This window comes from Oncorhynchus mykiss, chromosome 20, assembly GCF_057628025.1.
Source record: "Oncorhynchus mykiss isolate SJ-2025 chromosome 20, ASM5762802v1, whole genome shotgun sequence".
NCBI classification, from domain to species: Eukaryota; Metazoa; Chordata; class Actinopteri; order Salmoniformes; family Salmonidae; genus Oncorhynchus; species Oncorhynchus mykiss.
Genome location: NC_143041.1, coordinates 3161912 through 3172184, shown reverse-complemented (window position 1 = coordinate 3172184; position 10273 = coordinate 3161912). Strand labels below are relative to the sequence as shown.

Sequence of the window (10273 nt, the reverse complement as noted above, 5' to 3'; positions counted from 1 at the left end):
GCCGGGCGGCCAGCTGTAGGAAGAGTCTTGGTGGTTCCAAACTTGTCCCATATAAGAATGATGGAGGCCACTGTGTGCTTGGGAACCTTCAATGCTGCAGAAATGTTTTGGTACCCTTCCCAAATCAAATCAAAATGTATTTGTCACATACACATGGTTAGCAGATGTTAATATTTATCAAATTATTGAGCATGTCCTCAAAACTCAAATAAGCATCACAAATGGTCCACAATGCATATCAAGATCCTAAAATGGACATCAGTCAAGAGCATATGCATAGTACATGTTGAGAAAATATACTAGGTAGGCCTACTGTCAGTATTTGTCATTATACAGAGAAAATAAGATGTCCACATAGGCCTATCTCAGGATATCTAATGAGTCATTATCCGGCCATACCATGTATGATATCTGGAGGGAATCCAACAATTCTTTATATGAAAGAAAAATATAGATTTCATATTTGTCAAATTATGTGCTGAAAACTCACAAATGCATCAGAAATCGTCCTTATTGTCAGCATATCCAAAAACATAGTAAAGAACCAGCCAAAAGAAACATATCTGGATTCAATAATATCTTTAGCTTAATATCTTGAATGTGCTTAGAAAACACACATATGTGTCGTATACAGTCAGTATTTGTCAACATGAAGAAAGAAAGCAAGACAATTTGTGTGTTTTGAGATAATTTGCCACAACCACAATGGGTGTTCTGGGAACTTTCACAGAACTTTCACAAAACATAACTAGTATCTAATGAGATCTTTTGGGGAATGTTCTGTGGTTGTTGCTACAGATAGGATAAAATTACAAGGATATTTCATTTAAACATTTTTTTAAAAGAAAATAATTATTTTGTTACCAACATTAGAACAATGTATATTTTCTGACCAACATTAGAATGTTCTCATCCTAGTGTTAGATACAACCATAACCAGAACTTGGGAGTGGGAGTCTTAGCTAATGTTCTGGGAACGTTCCCCCTTTACTCTGACGTCTATACAGAAGTACTTCAAAGTCATCCTAATGTTAGATACAACCAGAACCAGAACTTGGGAGTGGGAGTCTTAGCTAATGTTCTGGGAACGTTCCCCCTTTACTCTGACGTCTATACAGAAGTACTTCAAAGTCATCCTAGTATTAGATACAACCATAACCAGAACTTGGGAGTTGGAGTCTTAGCTAATGTTCTGGGAACGTTCCCACTTTACTCTGACGTCTACACAGAAGTACTTCAAAGTTTGAAATGTCCATGACATTCGGATGTCAAACCGATTCTCATTGCACGTAAAATATGTCACTTGAAAGTTTATCACATGCTCAGACTGTGAGAGGTGTAGGTGATAAAACAACATTCAATTATAATGATGAAATGTGAACTGGTGGCGGCAGTGGGATGTGTTCTCCCAGACTGTGTTGGTTGAATTGAATTGTCCCTAGTTGGTTCATAAAACTGAACTGTTCATTGATTCAAAGTAATGATAAAACGGCACCCTCAACTTTAATCACCAGCAGATCCCCCAGATCTGCACAATGGTAGTTATAGTGAAACGACTTACTGACATATTGCATGTGTAAGAGTGAAGACATGTTACAATATCGTTTCCATAACTTTAATCTGAAACAATGAGATCTTCATGCACAATGAGAAATTGTGAATAGACTTCGACATACAATATGTGTAAGAGTGTGGTGCTTATTCAAACTTTGTATTTGTGAGTTGGGGATGTGTGCCATACTTTATGGCCTGGCTGGTTCAAAGTCTTTCTTGTCGTGGGGCCTCATTTATCAATCATGCACAGGCAGAAATATGTGCGTAAGCCATCCGTTGGATCATTTTCACGCAAAGTGTGAAAATGGATCAATATTAACATTTGCTTGAGAGTGTGAATAAATGTATGTATTAAATTGAGATGTTGTGTCACTGGCCTACACACAATAATCCATAATCTCAAAGTGGAATTATGTTTTTCTGAATTTAAAAAGATTAATAGAAAACGAAAAGCTGAAAGGTCTTGATACAATAAATATTCAAACGGTTTGTTATGGCAAGCCTAAATAAGTTCAGGAGTAAAATGTTTTTAACAAGTCACATAAGGACTCACTCTGTGTGCAATAATAGTGTTTAACATGATTTATTTTATGACTACCTCATCTCGGGTACCCCACATATAAAACTATCTGTAAGATCCCCCAGTCAAGCAGTGAATTTCAAACACAAATTCAACCACAAAGACCAGGGAGTTTTTCCAATGCCTTGCTAATAAAGGCACCTATTAAATATCTCTTTGAGCATGGTGAAGTTATGAATTACACTTTGGATGGTGTATCATTACACCCAATCACTAGAATGATACAAGCATCCTTCCTAACTCAGTTACCGGAGAGCAAGGAAACCGCTCAGGGATGTCACCATGAGTCCAATGTTGACATTAAAACAGCTACAGAGTTTAATGGCTGTGATAAGAGAAAACTGACGATGGATCAACAACCTTCTAGTTACTCCACAATTCTAACCTATCGGGTCATGGGTCCTCTCCTCAGATCCTCCAAAGGTTTTACAGCTGCACCATCGAGAGCATCCTGATGGCTTGCATCACTGCCTGGTATGGCAACTGCTCGGCCTATGACTGCAAGGCACTGAGAGGGTAGTGCGTACTGCTCAGTACATCACCGGGGCCAAGCTTCCTGCCATCCAGGACCTCTGTACCAGGCAGTGTCAGAGTAAGGCCCTAAAAATGGTCAAAGACTCCAGCCACCCTAACCCTAATTCTCACTGCTACGGCAAGCGGTACCAGAGCTAGGTCTAGTCTAGTCTAGGTCCAAGAGGCCTCTAAACAGCTTCTACCCCCAAGCTATAAGACTCCTGAACAGCTAATCAAATGGTTACCCAGACTGTGCATCACCCCCCCCCCCCACCCCCACACACACACACACTGCTGCTACTCTCTGTTAATATCTATGCATAGTCACTTTAATAATAACTCCTCTACCGCCATGTACATAATTACCTCGACACCGGTGCCCCCCGCACATTGACACATTGACTCTGTACCGGTACCCCCTGTATATTTTTGGGGATTTTCTTAAAACTGCAATGTTGGTTAAGGGCATTTCACTGTAAAGTCTTCAACCGTTGTATTCGGCGCATGTGACAAATGAAATTGGATTTAAATGACAGAAAAGAAGAAAGCCGGTATAGAAAGCAATACTCCAAAACGTGCATCATGTTTACAATTAGGCACTAAAGTAAATCTGCAATAAATGTGACGAAGAAATTGACTTGATGTCCTGAATGCAAAGCGTTATGTTTGGGGCAAATCCAACACATCACTGAGTACCACTCTCCATATTTTTAAGCTTGGTGGTCTCTCATCATGTTATGTGTATGCTTGACATCGGCAAGTACTAAGGAGTTTTTTGGGGGGATAAAAAGAAACGTAATAGAGCTAAGCACAGGCACAATCCTAGAGGAAAACCTGGTTCAGTCTGCTTCCCAACAGACACTGGGAGACACATTCACCTTTCAGCAGGACAATAACCTAAATCACATGGCCAAATATGCACTGGAGTTGCTCACCAAGACAACATTGAATGTTTCTGAGTGGCTTAAATCAGCTTGAAAAAAAATGACTTGAAAATGGCTGTCCAGCAATGATCAACAACCAACTTTACAAAACTTGAAGAATTTGTTAAAGACTAATGTGCAAATGTTGTACAATCCAAGTGTACAAAGCTCTTAGAAACGTACCCAGAAAGACTCTCAGCTGTAATTGCTGCCAACGGTGATTTCTAACATGTATTGATTCAAGGGTGTGAATCATTATTTAAATTAGATTTTTTTTTAAATGTCCAAAAATCATTTTCACTTTTTTTCATTATTGTGTAGATGGGTGACAAACAATATATTTAATACATTTTGAATGCAGGCTGTAACGCAACAAATGTGGAATAAGTGAAGGGGTATGAATTTCTGACAGTACTGTAATTTGAACACAAGTGCATTTGTAACGTTAATAATCCATATAGTAATTTGTTAAATTAGAGGCACGCCTGAAAGTTAGAACATTGTTAAAATACTATAAAAGACTGGTCAAGCCACAACTTAGCCAAATGAAAAGTTATTTTTAGCTTTTTTTGGTTGTGCCATTGTATATCATGGCTTTGTATGTTCCCCACGGGCTTTGAATGGATTTTGACCACATATGATTAATTAGGGGAGTTTTGTAATGCAAATAGCCATGGTCGTGCACGAGCACTGAGGCTGAAAGGATCTGGTATTTATCAATGGTGATCTACTGGTTTGTGTATGACAATCATAGGATTGTTTTGATCAAGTACACAATTCTATGTACACGTACATTCTAAATTCCGTTCATAAGTAGTATTTTAGAATAGTTTCTATGCAATATTAATAAGCGAGGCCCCTGTGCCACTCTGTCTTCTGGGATGCCTCCCTGTTGACAGCTCACTCACTTCACTTGGATGTCAGAAGTGAAACAGACCCCCTTCTACTCACCCTATATATTTACATACACACACAGCTTATTTCCCCCACACACTCTCCCTCTCACTCTCTTAAAACACATGCACATGCATACGCACACACGCACATGCATTGGGATGGTTAGCATTTTGTTAGGGAGAGGCTAATGCCATGCGCTAATCCTTCTGAACTGTGCACAAAGGGAATAAAAGAGGGCAAGGCTCAAGTCAAAGTCTAGGTGGAAAAATCAGGACGATGCTCGAGGGGCCCAAGTGTAAAGCTGTTTTGGATGGAGCACTGGCCTGCTAATTTGATTCTAATTTGTTTTAATATTCCTTTCTTTTTCTTTCTTCTACTCCTCAGAGCAAATGAGGGAGTTAGAAAGTACAGTAAACCCTCTCTTAGACCTACTTAAGATGGGTTCTAGACGTACATTTGGCTTTGTGATAAAGTTGTTGCATTGTTATAGAATTGGGTTTTATTGTTGTATAATAAAATTGCTCTTGCATGAAAAATGTAGGGTTTCTTGGGTAACCCCGGTTCTATGATAATATGAGTGAGATATCTCCCTTGGGGATTCGCCCTAGAAAATTATTTTCTTGAAGTATCAATCACAGCTTCTGTTGGAGACAGACAGGTCAAGTCCTGAATGAGGTGAGCCACTCTCCCGCCTCTGGTCATTCTCAAGCATGCCTCTCTTCCTCTGGTCATTCTCAAGCACGCCTCTCTTCCTCTGGTCATTCTCAAGCATGCCTCTCTTCCTCTGGTCATTCTCAAGCATGCCTCTCTTCCTCTGGTCATTCTCAAGCATGCCCCTCTTCCTCTGGTCATTCTCAAGCATGCCTCTCTTCCTCTGGTCATTCTCAAGCATGCCCCTCTTCCTCTGGTCATTCTCAAGCATGCCTCTCTTCCTCTGGTCATTCTCAAGCATGCCCCTCTTCCTCTGGTCATTCTCAAGCATGCCTCTCTTCCTCTGGTCATTCTCAAGCATGCCTCTCTTCCTCTGGTCATTCTCAAGCATGCCTCTCTTCCTTGCGCTCTTGCGAGCAGGGAAAAGCTGTGAAAAAGCAAGTTCTATTTCCAATATATTGTTTCTATCTTACATAAGGGAGATATAGACTACCCTCGTAACCCAGGCATGCTCTCTGAAGCCAGACTATTCCCAACAACATCACCCCGCGGAGACACTGAGGACAGTGTGTGCCAACAAAGGTGCAGTGACATCCAGCCGTTAAAACCTCAGAAATGTATGAGGGGTGACCCAACATGCAGCATCGCCATCTCTTGGCAACAGATGCCCTTAAACAGTGCCCAAGAGGTAGCCATCCATCTGGTGGAATGAGCCTTCAAGCCCTCAGAGGGCTGCAAACCGTTGCAATTATAAGCCAGTATATTGGCCTCACCTATTCAATATTCAATAGAAGTTGATGGGAGAGGAAACGAAGAGTTGGGGGGGCGCCCAGGAAATTAAGACATACTTTCGACATACTCTCGATCTATCCAAGTAAATGCACAAAGCATGTACTGGACACAAACAGTGGAGACACTCTTCTTCCCTAGAAGTGAAAGGCGACAGGTGGAAAGACATTAGCTTTAAGGCTACACAATTGTAATTGCCACTGACCTTAGTCATGAAGAAGGCGTTGGGTAACAGTGTACCTTGGAGAACTCTGGGGCAAACTGTAGTCACAAACGGTGAACTGACAGTCCAGTCAGCCCAATCACTCGCTTTGTGGAGAGTGAGTGAAGCAGAGATATTTTATCTCCATGCTGTGAAACTGCCTCAAGCACAATAAACAAGACCCAAGACGGAGCTAAAGACTTGGAGACACACTTTCGACTGTGTTATTGTCGAAGCCTATATGACAGGCTAAATAGGCAACTGTCCATTTGTCTTCCTGACTCGGCTGCTTGTGAAAGAGGGGAGAGCTGTGGCACAGGGGGGAACTTGGGGGTCGAGTGGGCCCCCCTCTCTACTGCTGGGAACGTAACTCTAGGTCGGGCTTCCCTTCAGGGGAGTCAGGTGAGTGGGATGCACTCGATGCATTCGCAGCAAAGGACCACTCCACCCATTGTCGGGCCTCTGGGAGAGCCAAACTGTGGGTTCCTAGCCTGCTGCATAGCTGAGGGTTTCACATTAGGCAAAACCTTTGTGCCAGCTTGCAGCCCTCTCCCTGGTGCGAAGCCTTGGCTCGTGGAGGGGTAAACCTGGCTGCCACGGTACTCAGACCTACGGAGCAATTAGAATTACCGCAGTTCGCACCATGGTGGCAACAGAAGGCCGAAACAGTTATTTTGGTGTGATAGGAGCATCGAAGGAATTCAGATTTTCCCTTGTCCGAGAGGCTGGACAGGTGAAGCCACAAGGCTCTCTGCCCACCACCACAAGGCTTATGGCATGCCTCTGGAGGCTCGGAGGGTGAGCTCTGCAATGATGGAGCTCTTCTCCCATAGGTCCTGGTTGGCTATACCAAATCAGACTGGTAAGCCATTATAGTGACGTGATCTTTCCCCTGCTTCCCTTTAGTTGCCCTCTCTCCCTCCCTCCTTTCTATATTCTATCCCAATCCCCCCTTTCCTTTACGCCCTCTCACATCTACTGGATTTTATCACTGTGTGTATGTATGTGTGCCTGCGTGCCACAGGAAGCTGCTAAGGGGAGGACGGCTCATAATAATGGCCCGGAACGGGGCGAAGGGAAGGCATAAAATACCTGGAAACCATGAGTTTGATGTGTTTGATACCATTCCACTAATTCCGCTCCAGTCATTACCATGAGCCCTTTCTCCCCAATTAAGCAGCCACCAACCAACCTCCTGTGGTTTGTGCATGTGTGCGGGCCTGCCTGCCTCCCTGCATTTGTGTGTCTCCCTGCCTGCCTATCTGCATGCATGTGCGCCCACACACTCCCCCATGTATGTGTGTGTGCTTCCACTCCGGGGAGGGTGTCTATTCCAGTTTGTCTTTCATTTCCTCCAGAAACCCAGTACAATAACACTCCAACACCTCCTTATTTTTTTGACTGTGGATGGCAAGGCCTCAGACTTTACATTAGGGTCTTTTGGGGAGCCTGACGGAGACAGGAGCCACAAGACATTAGGGGAGGTAGACGGTAGTCTCTGGTGGAGTCATGGGGCCTGCGTGGGACCCTCACTAAGTGTTTATTCTCAGAGTTACGGCTGTGGGACACCAGCGTTCGGCGCCCGGGCTCCGTGTGAGAATCCGCCAACTGGTGGCGGTCGCCATTCAAGTCAATGGCTGGGGTCGGCCCCCCCTAGGTGGCTGGCATATGGCGGACTGAGGGGAGACAGAGGGAGATCCAGGCGAGACCCCTTTGGTGTGTCACACACACATATCAGACTAACACACACAGGAGCCCTGGAGCCACCCAGGCTAGGCCCCGGTCGCCGCCAGAGATGCCGTGTCACCAAACCGTCACCAAGCCGTGTCACCAAGCCGTGTCACCAAGCCGTGTCACCAAGCCGTGTCAACAAGCCGTGTCACCAAGCCGTCACCAAGTCGTGTCACCAAGCCGTCACCAAGTCGTGTCACCAAGCCGTCACCAAGTCGTGTCACCAAGCCGTCACCAACTCGAGAGAGAAAGAGGAGAGATAGAGACCGTTGTCTGACTGGGAACAGTTGATGATCAGTGGAGTTTAGGGGTGCGGGTTTGAGTATGTGTGTGTGTGTGTGTTTGTGTGTGTTGGGTGCGAGTGGAGACAACCCAAATCCCACCTTGTCACCCCCCCTCCTGAGAACGCTCAATCGCACATCCCCATGGCGACTCACTGCTGTCTCGGTTCATCAAAATTAGGGAGATTTACCTACCCCCAACACACTCACACACACACACACACACACACACACATGCTGAACAGGTGGCAGGCCTTGCTCTGCTCAGCAGGGCCCTTCAAAAGTTAAACATACAGAGGAGTGTGGGCTATTTTGTGGGCCTTTTCCCAAGGTGGAGAGAAATAGAGAAAGAGAGAGAAAGAGAGAGAGAGAGATTCTTACCTAGTGTTAAAAGGTCCTAGTCTAAGTATTGGCCATGTCGTTTGTGTCATCACCACTAACCCCTTCTCTCTCTTTCAATCTGGTTTGCTCCTGTACGACTGCTGCCAAGCTGGGGGTGGACAACTGGTGAAGCTGATCCTGGATCAGTTTGACTTCATGCTTGGGCCCTGTGTTTTGTGCAATCATGTGACATGCCTGGATTTGCCTGGACTTTTATTTAAAGATTTTCCATCAAACTGTCCCGTTTTCTTGTCATGTCAGATGGTCCAACACCATCCACAGACACTTGCTTTAATTTTTGGTGTAAATCTAATTTCAGGATAACGCTCAAAATACAGGATAGAATTTTGCTATTTCACATAATATAATGACACAGACTGGTCCCAGTAATGACACCTATGATGACACAGACTGCTCTCTATGCACGGTGGCAGTCCTGAAGATGCATCCCTTCACCACCCATTCCATTGATCATGGCGTTAAGGTCTACAACTCATCTCATGAATTATATCTGCCCATCTATAAGATCTTATCTAAGCTCATACATAGTTGTTTTTGTCTTTGTTAAATCTCTAATGAGCTTCTCCATGTTTTCTGCACTTTATCCAACAGAATATCCTCTCTAATGAGAGGATATCTGTGTGTGTGTATGTGCCAGTCTGTGTGTGTGTGTGTGCCGGTCTGTGTGTATGTGTGTGCGTGTTTTGTCTGCAGTTTGTTGTGTTCCCATGCCAACCCCTTGTCTGTGGTTGTGGGTCAGAAGGTTGTTGTGGCTCCGTCTTTGCCTATAAGCAGATAAGAGCCAGCGGGGGGGGGGGGGCTATGTGAATCCTAGTAACACTGCCCCCCTTCTCCCTCCCTCCTATCCCTGTCCAGCCTGCCTGCCTCCAGTCTGTCTGGTGCCAAGAATCAGATTTCAGAATTCCCTTCTACAAGCCACGTTTCGAGTCAGCCAGCAGAGTCCACACATCCCCTTGCCCCTCTCTCTCTTTCAATCTTTCTCTCTCTGTCTCTCTTGCTATCAATTTTGCTCTCCCACTGTCCCACCCTTTCTAGCTCTCTCACACACTCTTTCTGACTGTCTCTACCTTGCCCTTCACTCCTCTCTGTCAGTACTGTTCGTCTGCCTCATTATGCATCTCTGTCTCTCTGCCTCACTATGCATCTCTCTCTCGCGCACACGCGCACCTGCGAACACACAACACTTCACCTTCCGTGAAATTAAAACAATGATCATTATAAACGTTACCTCTAACCAAATCAAAAACGAACACCACATTATAATACCCAATGAGCAATGACAGCTTGGCTATATAGAGTACATGTGGTACCAGTACCGAGTTGATGTAGACACACTATGGGAGTGACTAGGCAATAAACAGTAGCAGCAATGTATGTGATGAGTGTGTAAGTGTGTGTGCGGTGATATTGTGCCTATGTGTGAGTGAGTGTGTGAGTGTGTGTGTGTATATGTGTTGGAGTGTCAGTGTAAGTACAGTATTTAGAGACCTTCCTTTTTTACACATTTTGTTACGTTACAGACTTATTCTAAAACGGATCAAATGTTCCTCATCAATCTACACACAACACCCCTATGATGACAAAGTATTCAGACCATTTGCAGTGAGATTCGAATTTGAGCTCAGGTTCCTCCTGTTTCCATTGACCATCCTTGAGATGTTTCTACAACTATATTGAGAGTCCACCTGTGGTAAATTCAATTGATTTTACATGATTTGGAAAGGCACCCACATATAAGGTCCAACAGATG

General features: G+C 44.2%; 1 pseudogene; it reads left to right on the top strand.

Annotated features, from left to right (window-relative positions):
* The first annotated feature begins 6752 nt into the window (after positions 1 to 6752).
* LOC110498716 (ankyrin repeat and fibronectin type-III domain-containing protein 1-like) overlaps positions 6753 to 10273 on the top strand; it is a 59603-nt pseudogene continuing 56082 nt past the window's right edge.